We start from the raw sequence: 14,391 nt of genomic DNA, 5'->3' as shown, positions 1-14,391 counted from the left end.
CAGGGTCACATAGTTAGTAAAGTATCTGGGATCACATTTGAATTTAGATATGCCTGACTCCAGGCTTAACACCATACACTGTACCACCTCACTATCCTGAATAAATAAATTTGTTTTGTTATCTGTGGTTGTTTTGTGTAACGAGTATTTGATGGAAAGGAACTAAGGTTGTTCGAGACCAAGCTAACTGTCCTCCTTAGACTGACCAGGAAAGTGGCTTATATCCTGATCTTCCTCTAAAAAATCATATTCCTGAACTCCAAATATTTAATATGTAATAGATAGATATAATTCTAGCCCAATCTCTTGCTCCTATTTCTTGAAGATAGGAGAATGGAGTAGTAAGTGGCCAGTCACAGCCCACTTGCTGCTGTTCCAAAGAGGCAAGTCACAGCCTCTCTTGAAAATGTAAAATGGGGTATTCCTGATCCTAGATCTTCTCTTTCTAAATAAATCTCTACAATGTGGGCTGATCTGGGTCCCTGTGGCCTCTGGCAAACTTGTTATACTTTAATGCGGGAGACAGCCAAATCAATGAAGTGTGCAAGAAATAACCAAAGTGTTTTAAGGAAGTTAAGAAACAAGAACAAGAGGAACAGGGATAAATGTTGACAGCAAAGACAAGAGTTTGAAAATGTAGGACTGAATAAGTATTAATGGCAGCAGACCTATGTATAAAAAACCATTCTTGTTCCCTCGATGGGCATAGCCCTCTCCATATTTCATTTCTGGGTTTCATTTTACTTCTTAAGTCCTTGTCATACTTGCTACTGATGGCTCCCAAAATAAATACAGTTCAAAAAATAAAAATAAACCATAACTCTATGAACACAAATTCCAGGGACAGAAGGAATACTGTTCAAGCCAATAAGGGTGTAATCCCTGGGGTCTCCAATTCCTGCTCTAAAACTGGCTAACATCACGTTTGGGGAGGAGGGAAGGGGAGCAGGGCTGTTGAAGGATTCCTTCGCTGACTGCTCCATCGGATTCTGCCTTGAAATTCGCTCTGTATTCCTCAGCTTTGTCAAGCTCAGCTTCCAGAACCCCTTTCTCCTTTTTGTCTTAGGCCCTAAGGTGAGAGCATTCCAGAATGTCAGAGGGAGAGAAGGTTCTCTCCTACACAGCGTTGAGGGCTCAATCAGTGTCTGGCAGCTGGATTAGCTTCTTTCCCCTCCGGCTGATTCATCAGGCTTAGTCTATGCAAACAGATGGAAGTTATATTTTAGTCAGAATGTATTTTAAAAACACATATTGAAAACACTCGATTGGGATCCTTGGATGTGACAGAATTTTGATGAGGCGTTGATGAGCAGAGAAACCTGGCTCATTGTGTGGTCAAACAGTTTCACCTCAAATACATTCAATTTAATTCAAGTCAACGAGGATTTACTGTGTTAACTGTTGTAGGGGACATAACAGAAGTAGAAAGAAAGCATCTTTTTCTATCAGGTGTAATGGGGAGAGCACTGATGGGGGAAACAGGCAACCTAGAGGAAAGCTTTGCCTCTGCCACTGACTTGGGTGACCTTGAACAGGTGACTTAACCCCTGAGGAGGTGTCAGTTTCTTTAATGATTAAATAAGATTAATACTACTTGCACCACTGCCAATAGTCTCAAAGATGCTTTCAGTGAATCTCCAGAAGGTATGCCTGCATCTCAGCACTTTCATTCAATTACAAAAGTCAAACATTTTACTTACCCACACAATAGATTATCAGACACTAAACATAAGAGAACACAGAAACTATTCTTGTCCCAGATCATTTCAGAGACCAAGATAGATACAAAGAGAGAGATAGAGAGAAAAAGACACAGAGAGACAGAATCAGAGACAAAGAAACAGACAGTGAAAGACATGAGAGAGAGAGAGAGAAGAGAGAGAGAGAGAAGACAAGGAGACAGAAACAGAGAAACAGAATCAGAGACAGAGAGACAGGCAGAAAAAGACAGAGAAGAGACAGAGAGACAGAATCAGAGACAAAGAAACAGAGAAAAACATGAGAGAAAGAGACATGAGAGAGAGAGAAGGGAAAAGAGGAGAGAAGGGAAGGAGAGGAGAGGAGAGGAGAATAGAGGAGAGGAGAGAGAGGAGAATAGAGGAGAGGGAGGAGAGGAGAGAGAGGAGAGGAGAGAGAGAGAGGAGAGGAGAGGAGAAGGAGAGGAGAGGAGAAGAGAGGAGAGGAGAGGAGAGGAGAGGAGAGGAGAGGAGAGGAGAGGAGAGGAGAGGAGAGGAGAGGAGAGGAGAGGAGAGGAGAGACAAGTAGAAACAGAGAAAGACAGCCAGAGACAGAGAGACAGAATCAGAGAGACAGAGAGACAGAGACAGATAGAGAGACAAAGAGACAGAGACAGAGAGAGACAGAATAGAATAATATTAATGATCATGATAATAAGAGAGAACTGGAACTTATGTGATGCTTTGAAGATTGTCAAGAATATTTTATACATAATATCAGTTGGAGAAAACTGAGGTCATATAAAGTAAATAACTCACCTGTGATTACACAGCTATTGTCAAAGGTATGATTTGAATCTTGGCTGACAAAGTTGTTATGAGACTTTAATTAGATAATACTAGTAAAATGTTTTTTGAGTAGAAATGTTAAAGAAATACTTATTATTATGGTGCTTCTTATTATAGTGTCTGTTTTATATCCAATTTTAGTACTAGCTCATGCATTTTGAAGAAAATTGGAAAGAGTCAAAAGATTTGGGTTCAATTTTGACTTGTATGAACTTGGTTAAATGCTTTACTTATCTAAGTCTTAATTTATGAGGAGGATTATTTAAATGTTCTTTAAGGTTTTTTTCAACTCTAATATTCCATGATTTTGTAATAACACAATAAATATATTTTATTCTTAACAATATCTCCAAAAAAAGAGCATCTTCATACACAATTCAGAACACAAAATTTCACATGAAGCCATGAATCCCCTTCTAAAAATTAAATAATAACTTCATGTGACTCTTAAAGCTTCTCTGCTTGCCTGTGATTCCTTCTGAAATTATTTTCTTTCTTTCCTGTGCATTTAAAAATGTTTAAGTTCTTGCTCTCCCACTCTCTTACTCTTGCTCTCTTTCTCTCCCTTTCTGCCTCTCTGCCATCAGTATTATCGTCCTCAACTTCCTCTCTCCCTAATTAAAATTAGAGAAAGAAAAAAAAAGCAGATATATACAGAGGCAATGTTCAAAAATTCATATTACTTTCTATACCTTGAGTTCTTCACATCTTATCAGCAGTCACATGCTTCATCATAGATCCTCAGCTAACATGATTAGTCATTGCTTTGATCAGAGTTAAGTCTTTCAAAGTTGTTTTCCTTTATAGTGTCCTTATATAAGATGTTCTCCTACTTTTTCTCATTTCATTCTGCATCATATCAGCTCTCCCAGGATTCTCTAAAATCATCTCTTTTGTCATGTCTTATAATGTTTCCATCCCATTCCACCTCCACAAGGCAACTGGGGTTAAGTGACTTGCCCAGGGTCACGGTTAGGAAGTGTCAAGTGTCTGAGGCTGTATTTGAACTCAAGTCCTCCTGACTTCAGGGCTAGTGTTTTATAGAGGATTTACTATGTTGACTAGCTGACCCTTTACAGAACAGTGGTTTTTTTTTAATGTCTTATTCTAAGAAATGGTTAATTGGATCAAGGAGAGATATATTCAGAAATGCAGGTAATATAATACCAAAAATGTCAATGGAATGTGTAAATAGAATCATGGAGAAAGAGAGGTTATGATCAGGGAAGTGAGTTCCTTAAAGAAACTGGAGAGGATGGGATCAAGGGATCAGAGATGATGAGCTAGAAGGAACCTCAAATACTCTCATTTTACAGATGAGGAAATTGAGGTCCAAAAAGGTTAAGTCAATTGGCCAAAGTAACAGAGTTATTAAGTCTCAGAGACAGAATTTAAACCAGAATCCTCTGACCATAATAAAGCCTTCTTTCCCTAGTATTGTGTATGCTATCTCCCTAGTTGGTAATTACAGGAAAAAAGATCACAGCGGCAAAAACCAATCAATCAATAAACATTTAAGTGCCATATGCCAGACACTGTGCTAAGCACTGGAGATACAAAAAGAATTAAGAGACAATCTCTGCCCTCAAAGAGCTTACAATCTAATGGAGGAGAAAACATATAAATAAATATACACAAAACAAGATATATACAGGAGAAATAGGAAGTAAATACTAGATGGAAGACACTGGAATAAGAGAGATTATGGGGAATCCTCTCTTGCATGCTATCTCCCCAATTAACCTTAGGCAACAACTATCTCATACTTCCCTAATGTGCCCTCCATCTCATAGCATTATTAATTTGAATAAAAATTTCAATAATTATACTTAAGTTATTTACTATACACTATCACATTCTCTAATTATTAATCTTGTCTCTCCAAAAAGACAATAAACTCTCTTTTATATGACCACACAAGCTACACACACAAAGCATTCAATAAATGTTTCTTATGCTGTATAGAAATTAACTCTCTTCTGAAATTAAAGTTTTAGAGAATGGATGAAGTTTCTCAATTATAAGGTATCTGAAAAATCATAATGAAGTTGTAAGTAATTAAAGCTTTAATATATTAAAACTTAAAACTGTATTTGGGCTTTGGACACCCTATATATTGAATTAAAAGTAAGGATGTTCATAAAAAAATAAGCAGTGAGGTTGGACAGCAGGAGTCCTACTGAGAGGTTATTAGAGAGCCTGTCAACATTTTGCATGCAAGAATGCAGAATGATCTCAACACAAAAGAAGAGTGAAAAGCATGCAGCAGGGAAAAAAATGGAGATAATTATTAAACGACATTCTTACACACACACACACACACACACACACACACACACACATACACACACACACACACACACACACACACACACACACACACACACACTTCTCCAGAGCATTTAATATAGGCTCCAGAAGTAAGAAACTTGCTGATTTTGAGGCTAGCCACCTGACATTTTGCTGAGATGCATTAGTCTGTGAGAGAGAGAGAGAGAGAGTGAGGAATTATCTTTCTCTCCCTTTGCATACCTATGTGACCCATGGAGATTTCTCTGGGTATGTATGAAACTAATATATGAGTTTCTGTTTCTCTTGGGGTCTAATTGGCTCTATCAGGCACCCAGGGACCGAGTCCTGTATCTTTGTTCCCTTGGGAGAATGGGCTATGAGAGTTCTGATAGTCATTTCTGTCTGGGTCTATGGAAACAGCTAAGAAATAGGGTTGTTTTAATGTAATAATAGCTCACACCTATATAGTGATTTAAAGGTTATAAAATACCTATCTCATAAAAACTCCTGTGAGGAAGGAGTAATATTTCATCATACTTGTCATGAAATGGACATGACGGAGGAAAAATGTCCGTGGGTCTTCAATTTCTATAATATTTAGAAAGAATTCCCAGGATTACATTTTCCAGCAGGATGTATCTCTGGTCACAGGTTGGAGGGGGAGGGAAGTACCATCTGTTTAAAAAGGAGAGGGAAGCTGCATATTTCAGAATTCCTCAGAGAGTTTCATTATAATTTTTTTCAGATGAATCATAATTCTTTATATCCAGCCTGTCTTCTGCCTAAAATTCAGTACCACATTAACAATGTATATGCATATATATACACAACACACATACATACAGAGACACATGTACATGTAAGTGTCTGTGTATACATACATATATTTATATATATATATATGTATATCTATATATATCACTTAAAATTGATGTCCCAGAGTCATCTCAAACTCACCATATGCAAAACTGAACTCCTTTACTCCTTCCCTTTTTAAATATCTCCCTATTTTCTGTCAAAGGAGCCACCATCTTTCTGGTCTCCTAGGTTTATAATCTTACAATTATCCTCATCTGGTGAATTTCCTGCACCCCTCCAAATATAATCATGTACCAAATCTTCCTAATTTTATCTCTACAATATCTCCTGTATCTGACTTTCTCCCTTCACATAGTTACTACCTTAGTTGAGGCCCTCACTACTCATCACCTGTATTATTGCAAAAGTCTTCTTATTGGAAAAAAATGTTAGTTAAAAGTTTTAAAGAGTATTCTAATTGTGTTCTCTGCCTCAAGTACTCTCCATTACAATATAATTCTATACACTGCTGCCAAAATGATTTTCCTTATGCATTTGACTATGTTACTCCTTGACTCTATCAACACCAGTGGCTCACTATTACCCCTAGGATAAAATACAAAGTCTTTTGTTTAGCTTTTACAGAACTTCATAGCCTGGTCCCAGTTGATCTTTTTAACTACATTGAATATTACTCCCCATCGGAAATTTTGATCCAATTAGTCTGTGTTCTTTTTCTGTGTTCCTCATTCAGGTCATTCCATTTCCTATCTCTGGGCCTTTGCAATGACCATTCCCACATTTTAAAGTATGCTTCCTCTTCATCTCCATCACATAGAATCCTTCTCTTCCTTAAAGGATCAAATTATTCACGACTTACTACATGAGATATTTTCTTAGTCTTACAGCCAGCTTGTACATTCCCTCTCAATTCCCTTAAATTTTTACTATTTGGCATTTATTTGTCTTTATTTTCTCTTTTTTTTTCTTTTTAAAAATGCACTTTATATATAACTTTGTTGTTTCAACTATTAGATATAAATTCCTTACAATGGGGAGCCAGCTTGTACTGGCTCGGGAGAGCTGACTGCTAAATTTTCAGTGTAAGCATTTACCATTAGGAATTACAACTCAGGGTTTAATTTATTATTTTTTTTAAATTAAGACTTAATAAAGTCATATAGGAAATGTTTAAAATGCAGATTAAACTTAAAGTATGACGTGAATACATTCTTCCCCCCTCCCCAAACTGACAATTTTTAAACATTTACCAGCATACTACTGGTAAGAATTATCTCATTCTTTTTTTTATTTTTAATTTTAATAGCTAGCATAGCACTTGGCATATTGTAGGCAATTAATAAATGCTTGTCAATTGATTAATCAGAGTAAAAAGACAGAAGGAGCACCCTGTACCCAGCAATGGTGGAAAAAAGTCTGCTGACCCCATAATGGACCTAGGAGGCTTCTACACATTGCCACCAGCCTTCAGAGACCCTCACAAAACCCCATGAGGGAGAACGTCATGAGATCTTAAATTTTTACCATTGTACCATGAATGTTAAAAATATTGTGTCCCTTTAGATTGGCAAAGATTAGGGAAAAATTGATTATAACACCCCCAAAACCCTGTAAAGATATTATAGAAATTTGTATACTCTTAGATTTTTCTTTTCTTTTTTTACATACTTTATTTTTTTTTAATTAATTTTATAATTATTTTTATAGTACATATGCATGGATAATTTTTTACAACATTATCTCTTGAACTCACTTCTATTCTGAATTTTCCCCTCCTTCCCTCCACCCCCTCCCCTATATGGCAGGCAGTCTTATACATGTTAAATGTGTTATAGTATATCCTAGATACAATATATTTGTGCAGAACCGAATTGCTTGTTGCACAGGAAGAATTGGATTCAGAAGGTAAAAATAACCTGGGAAGAAAAACAAAAATGCAAACAGTTTACACTCATTTCCCAGTGTTCCTTCTCTGGGTGTAGCTGATTCTGTCCATCATTGATCAATTGGAACTGAATTAGATCTTCTTTATGTTGAAGTTATCCACTTCCATCAGAATACATTCTCATACAGTATTGTTGTTGAAGTGAATAATGATCTCCTGGTTCTGCTCATTTCACTCAGCATCAGTTCAGATTTTTCTTTTTAAGATTTAATTAAATGTTTTTACTATTTAGTCTGTGAATAGAATACTGCATTGTAGGTACTTGGACCATGATTCATTGAACTAATTATCTAAAATAAGAAAGATGGACGAAGAGGAAAAAGAGGAAGAAAAGGAGGAGAATTTATATAGCACCTACTGCATGCCAGAAAATATACTAAGATCTCTAGATATTATTTTATCTTCACAACAACCTGGGAGGCAGGTGCTATTACTATTTCCATTTTACCATTGAGGAAACTAAGGCAGAAGTTAATTCACAGCTACTAAATATCTGTTATGAGCTCTGCTTTTCCCTACCGCAGCCTTACCACTCTATCCACTATACCACCTACTACATAATGAAGCAAGATTAAGTAAGGTGAGCACTAAAAGCCCAGTCTCCTGATTGAAATTCCAGTATTCTTTCTACTATACTCTGCTGCTTCTCACCTGAGAGTTGTCCATCAAGTTTCCTTGGTTGCTTGCCATGTGTGCCCCATGCCAGAAGCACAGCTTACTAAAGGTTTCCTTTCCCCAAGGCTCGAAACTAGCAACAAAATCCTGTGATTGGCAATGAGAGAGGAATAAGATTGCTGGACAGCAAAAGGTCTAGGCAGAAGCTGACAGCAAATTGGTGAGTCCCCTCCTTTGGAGTCCAATGGTAGGAGCAGAGAGGGGAAGGCAGTAGGTACAATAGAGGATTGCTGTGAATTTAATATATTACAGTGGCTCATCAAAAGGTCAGAAAAATAAGGAAATCAGAGGTGTTGGGGGGGGGGAGAGTCATGGAGTAGTCTTGGGAGAATGTGAGCTGGAGGCAAAGTCAAATTAAAAGGCAGAAATGAGTCTGTGGGAGGCAACATGCAACAGTGGCAATGATTGGAAGTGGGTGATAGAGATTGATGGCATGGACTCTAAATGATGAAATGTGGAGACAGGGTAATGAATCAATAGTTATCCCTGGGAAGCAAGGAGAAGGGTAGTTTTGGCATCTTGTAAAAGAAAGAGTACTGAAATTACTAAAAGCTCTAAATGAATAAGCAATCTAAGTATTAAAAAATAACATCATAAATTTAGAGGGAATGAAAAGAAGTACCTTTTTGACAACCATGATTAGGAATTAGCAATCAAAAAGGGACTGAAATGATTTCAAAAGACAAAACCGATAATTATGTAAAATTAAAATGCTTTTGCAGGAACAATTCAGTGTGGTTAGGTTAAAAAAATAAAAGTTATTCAATCAAGAAAAAAATCTTTATAGTAAGCATATATAATAAAAGTTTGATGTCCAAGATATATAGGGAACTGACAAAAATTCCTAACCATTGTCCTATAGATTATTAGTCAAAGGTAAGAACAAATAATATATATTTAAAAAGCAATGCAATCAACACCCACAGAAAAATGTTTTTGAAACCACAAATGATCAAAGAAATGCAAATTTCAACTATTCTGAATATCAGCATCTCATCTCAAATAAATGGGGAAAAATGATAAAATATGAAAATGCTCTGTATTGAAAGAACTGTGAGAATGTAGACACATCAATATATCATCAGTGGGGTTGTGAATTAATCCATCCACTGCAGAAATCAATTTAGAGCCGTGGAAGAAAAGTTACTAAACTCTTCATAGCTTTTGACCCAGTCATCTCACTTTTGGGAATATATGCCAAAGCTGTCAATGACAGAAAGGGTCCCACAAATACTCTTCATAGAAGCACTTTCTGTAGTAGCCAAGACAAATAGACAAAAACCCTGAAGATAAAGTAAGTGTCAATAAATAGAGGTGGCTGAATAAGTTATGGTATGAAAATGTAATGGAAAGTTAATGTGGCACAAGGCTCAATGAACGTGAGGCAAAGAAACATGGAAAGATTTAAATGAGCAAAGAAAATAATGTTGAGGTTGGAAAGGGACCCCAAAAGGTTGGGGTCACAGACCAGTGTCGCAAGGTATCTCAAAAGAATTTGCAGGCTTGAACCTGTATCCAAGTTAAGGGGCAAAGTTTATTGTAATTATAATCAATTGAAGGAGGCTAAAAGTCCAGAAGATTTAGCAAAGAAACAAGCAAAGAGACACATTTATAGTTATTGCATATGTTTATTGTATATACCCTGGTCTTACTGATGTAATATAGCTTCTAGAGGAGACAGCAATGATTTTTAGGTCCCCTAATCTTAGGGGGCTTCTCTTCTAACAATAAGTCAGTGATTCTAAATCTTCTGGCTTTGAAATCTGTGATCCTCTGATCTAAGAATGCTATTGTTTCTGTTAATGATTATAAAAGTCCTCTGGCCTAGGAATAGTCCTACAAACATTACTGACTGTGGGATCAGTGATAACCAAATTCTTGAGACCACCCCTTGGTTCTACTTCTAGGCCATAAAATTAGCATAACTATAAAATAAAATATATAATGAATAGAATAATATATTTAGTAATTATTCTAACAGATATCAGAACTTGGTACTGATCAGAATCTGCTTCTGATGACTAGTATTTAGTCTCTTAATCCATGGGGCAAGTAATTTGATCTCTATCTGCCTTCATTTCCTCAATTGTAAAACAGGATTGTTGTGTATATCAAACAGGAAGATATTTATAAGTACTTAAAAGTACCTGGCACATATTAAGACTTAATAAATGCTCGTTGGCCTTTTGCTTCCTCTTGGCAGAGAGAAAGTGGATTATTGATATAAAATATAGCGTCTATCAGTTGCATTTACTATACTGAATAGTTTTGCTTGAATTTTTAAGCTTTGGATAAGTAGTTGGCTTTTGGGGGGGGGCAAAGGGGGATTATTTTAAGAGAAGATACTACCAGATATGTTAAGAGGATTACTAGATTATGTAAAATAAGAAAATGAAGAAAAAAATAAGAAAATGTAAAAAAAAAAAAAAAAGAGCTTTGTATTTGAAGTCAGAAGATTAGGTTCAAATGACGCAGTTCTATAATATACTACCTCTGTGATCCTGAGAAAGTCACTTCTCTTTTAGAAGTTGCTGTTTCTGTATCTGTAAAGTTAGAGAATTACACTAGCAATTTACCTTCAACCTTTTGTGATCCTCTCCCATGGAGGAAACATCATTCTCTTTGGAAGAGGACAGTGGCAGGTAAGATCTGTGGAGAACAAAGTTTGTGTAAGATGAAGAGATGAAGAGAAGGGGTCACACATAGGTTAAAGCTAACAGAGTATAATTTTTCCAAAGGAATAGGTCCAACCATGTAACTCTCCTACTAAAAAAACATTCAAAGGCAACTATTACCTGTAGGGTAAAATGAAAATTTCTATATCTAGCACTGAAAGCTTTCTATAATCTTTCTTTCTAGCAACTTTCCAGTTGTATTCCCCTTCAAATTATGTACTGTGTTTAAGGCATTGTGTAAACTTTAAAGTGCTATCTATATAACTGGGAATCATCATCATCATTTTCATCATCTTCATCAACATCATTACTAAGATTAAATTATGTGTGCATTCTGCGTTAGTCCAATTGTACTATTCTTTGTTTCTAACACTCAACATAAGGTTTTCTACCTTTGTTCATTTCCTCCAGAAATGCTCCACTCTATGTCTGACAATGTTTCCATCTTTATCTCTGCTCCTCAGATTTCTTCACTTACTTCAGTGCTCAAATAGGTGACTGGGTGAAATGTTTCTGAATGAAATTTCATCACTGCATCCTTTCCCCTCAGACTGGAGGACTAGAGGGTAGAGCATTAAACTCCTCCTAAAGTTTTCCTTTATGGAGGGCAAGGTTCCAGCTCACTCTACCATCTGCATCTCTGCCAGATTTTAACTTCATGGAATAAGGTGGCCCTCCCTGGTATTCATTTAACATCCTTCTATTGTGTATTTTCTTCTCCCATTAAATTTAAACTCTTTGAGGGCAGGGACTGTCATTCCTTTTCTAATTTGTATCTCCAACATTTAGCATAGCTCCTGTTACACAGTAGGTACTTAATAAATGTTTATTGATTGTATTTTCCCAATTATTAATGCTCTTTCTCTCACAAAATTACCTTATTTATGTATATGTAGTAACCCAACCCACCCCCATCATCCAGTAGAATACTTGAGAAAGTCAGTCATTCAGTCAGTAAGCATTTCAAAGCATTTATTATGTGCCAAGCAACATTCTAAGCAATAGAGATTGTGAAAATGGATATGCTAACTACCTTAATTTGCTCTAGTTTCCACCACCCCAGTTATCCAGGTAACTGAGAAGAGCTGTATGGAAACTGTCTGTGTTAACTAAGTTACAGAGTGACTTGACATTCCAACAATCCTTTGCAGGGACTGAGAATAAATCCAACTGGACGTGCAGAAAATCAGCATCTCTGAAGCCAAATAAGCTCATATGGCCTGGAAGCAGACTCAGAGCAATATGAAGTTTATGTATATTCAAGAGACATCCTTATCTTCAGAGACTTCCCTAGCTAGGGCTCTTGGACATATCTTGTTTTATGGTTTTTGGAGGCACCCCCTTATCTTACTGTTTATCCTCAAACCTTGAATTGTCAGGATTGATTATCATCACAAGTGTCTACTTATTTGTACATCAAAAGGCCACAGCTCTGGCCCCTGGAATTCCTCACTCCCCCTGTTTCCTGGATCTCTCCTTCTCTTTGGGAATGGGGGTCTGCCTCATTCCTTTGAAGATCTTCTCAGGAAACTGACCCCTGCCATAGTTCAGTGCTACAATTCCATTGTACCCTTGCTTGTACCCTTGCTTAATCTTGCACAGACTGCTTTGTAATCTATAATGCCCTTGTTCTTGTATCCTGAGGGTAGAGCACAGATTGTGAGCCCTGGTACTAAATCAGGGACATCTGGGATCCAAATTCAGTGTTGCCTGTCCTTCACCTCCTTTGCTAGACCATCCTGGTGAAGGTGATGCCTCTTTCCTCAGGAACTTAATAAACTGCTTTCTGTTCTGGCTCTGAGAAATGTCTATTTGAATTATTTTGGGTCAGTGATCGCTGTCCCATATAGTTTTCTGGGGGCTCGTCCGGGACTTATGCTCTCTCACTGGCCACTCTCTCTGGTTACTCCCAAAGGCCTGTTGGGGAAGCAGCCCCAGTAGACTTTGGTCCTGATGTGGGGAAGTAGGATCTCACCAGAAACGGTCTCACCAGAGTAAAAACCAGAGGAAGCTCTGACAGACTAATAGAGAGAAAGTCCAACCTGCCGTGAGAAGAACAATCACATAAGATATATGCATGTAACCTGCAGGAAAAGCTAACTGGGACCCTGGGATCATTGCCATTAGAGAGATAGTGATCTAGAGAAGGGGTAGCATTTAGTAAGACCCTCTGGTGACTGAAGGAAGGGGACGACTCCTCCATAATTGACCAAATTTAGTAAAATAGGCAAGGAACAATCTTAAGCCTGATAAATTGGAGTGTGAACCTAAGAAACAACTTGCAAAATTGGGATGAGTTCCCTAGGTGTAAAGGGAAAAATAAGAAGAAAGGAATTTAAAAGCAGTTTGTGTTTGTGTGTGAATGTGAGTCTGTTTTGTCTTCTATGTTTTTCTCAGTCAGCTGAATTACAAAGAAAAAAAATGACCATTTGAGGATTTAAAAGTGCTTGTTTTATGCATCTTGATGCAAAATAATCTGAATTTTTCTTAAGCCTTCAAGCTTTTTTTCCCTAGAAGAGACTGGTAATGACCAGGGCTGCTGAATGTGGACTCAAGTCAAGTTCAGCCTCTCCAAAGAATGGAAGGCTCCCCCCAAACCCCAAGCTCTATAGTCAACCTCAGTTTCTCTCTAGATGGGTCCCTATGTTCCCCAACCCCTAGAGTCCCAACTTTTCAAGGGACTCTGGATTCTGTAAGAGGGTGTAGTATATTTCCATTTGACTTGTGGACAGCAGTCTATACACAAAGAAGATACAAAATTTGGGGGGGAGAAATAGGAGCCATTGCCATTTTACTCCCAGAGGTTTGTGTTTCCATCTCAGATCTCATAGTTTATTTAAAAATTTTGGGCAGTCTAGGAGAATGAAGGTTTTGAAGGGGAAGAGGAGTTTTCTCTCAAAAATATGAACTAAATTACTGGGTATTTAAATTTAAATGGCATATGATAGTATTACTTTCAATTGATGCTTTGGGAAATAAGATTTAGAAATTTGTGTGTATTAGTATTATAGTATTGCTGCTAGAAGTTTAAATCTGTATTTGATTTGATTTTAATTTTAAAAAGGTAACTTATCTAAAGTAAATGTTTATATCTCCAAATTAGATGAAATATGTAGCTAAACTGTATAAATTGTATATTGGGTAGTTTGTAAATATTATGAGCTATGCTTTAAAATATAGTCAGCTCTGCTGGACATATGTATAAGTTTGATGAAATTTGGTCCAAAGTTATTTAGATATTACCTATATTGTTACTCTTAAACTTTAAAAAAAAGGTTTAAAAAACAAACAAACAAGGGACAAGAAAGATTGATTTTCAAAAGCAATTGATAGTTTGAATGTGATGAGAGTTAGGAAAGGGGGAACCCCTTTTGGTTCAGCACAAGGATAGTCTAGTGATGGTGCAGAGTCCCCTGTAAAGGAATTTACAGGTCTGAAAACCTAGATTGATTTAAAGAAA

At 36.8% G+C, this 14,391-nt stretch overlaps 1 long non-coding RNA gene across 1 annotated transcript in view; it reads left to right on the top strand.

The window, feature by feature from the left end:
• Nucleotides 1-12,729, top strand: part of LOC141559533 (uncharacterized) — a 58,331-nt gene extending 45,602 nt beyond the window's left edge. The window contains exon 2 of the long non-coding RNA XR_012487467.1: nucleotides 12,083-12,729. This is a non-coding gene — a long non-coding RNA (uncharacterized LOC141559533). The remainder of the gene's footprint in view (nucleotides 1-12,082) is intronic.
• The last annotated feature ends 1,662 nt before the right edge of the window (nucleotides 12,730-14,391 follow it).

This window comes from Sminthopsis crassicaudata, chromosome 3 (genome assembly GCF_048593235.1).
Source record: "Sminthopsis crassicaudata isolate SCR6 chromosome 3, ASM4859323v1, whole genome shotgun sequence".
In the NCBI taxonomy this organism is placed as follows: domain Eukaryota; kingdom Metazoa; phylum Chordata; class Mammalia; order Dasyuromorphia; family Dasyuridae; genus Sminthopsis; species Sminthopsis crassicaudata.
This window is presented reverse-complemented; position numbering and strand designations above follow the sequence as displayed.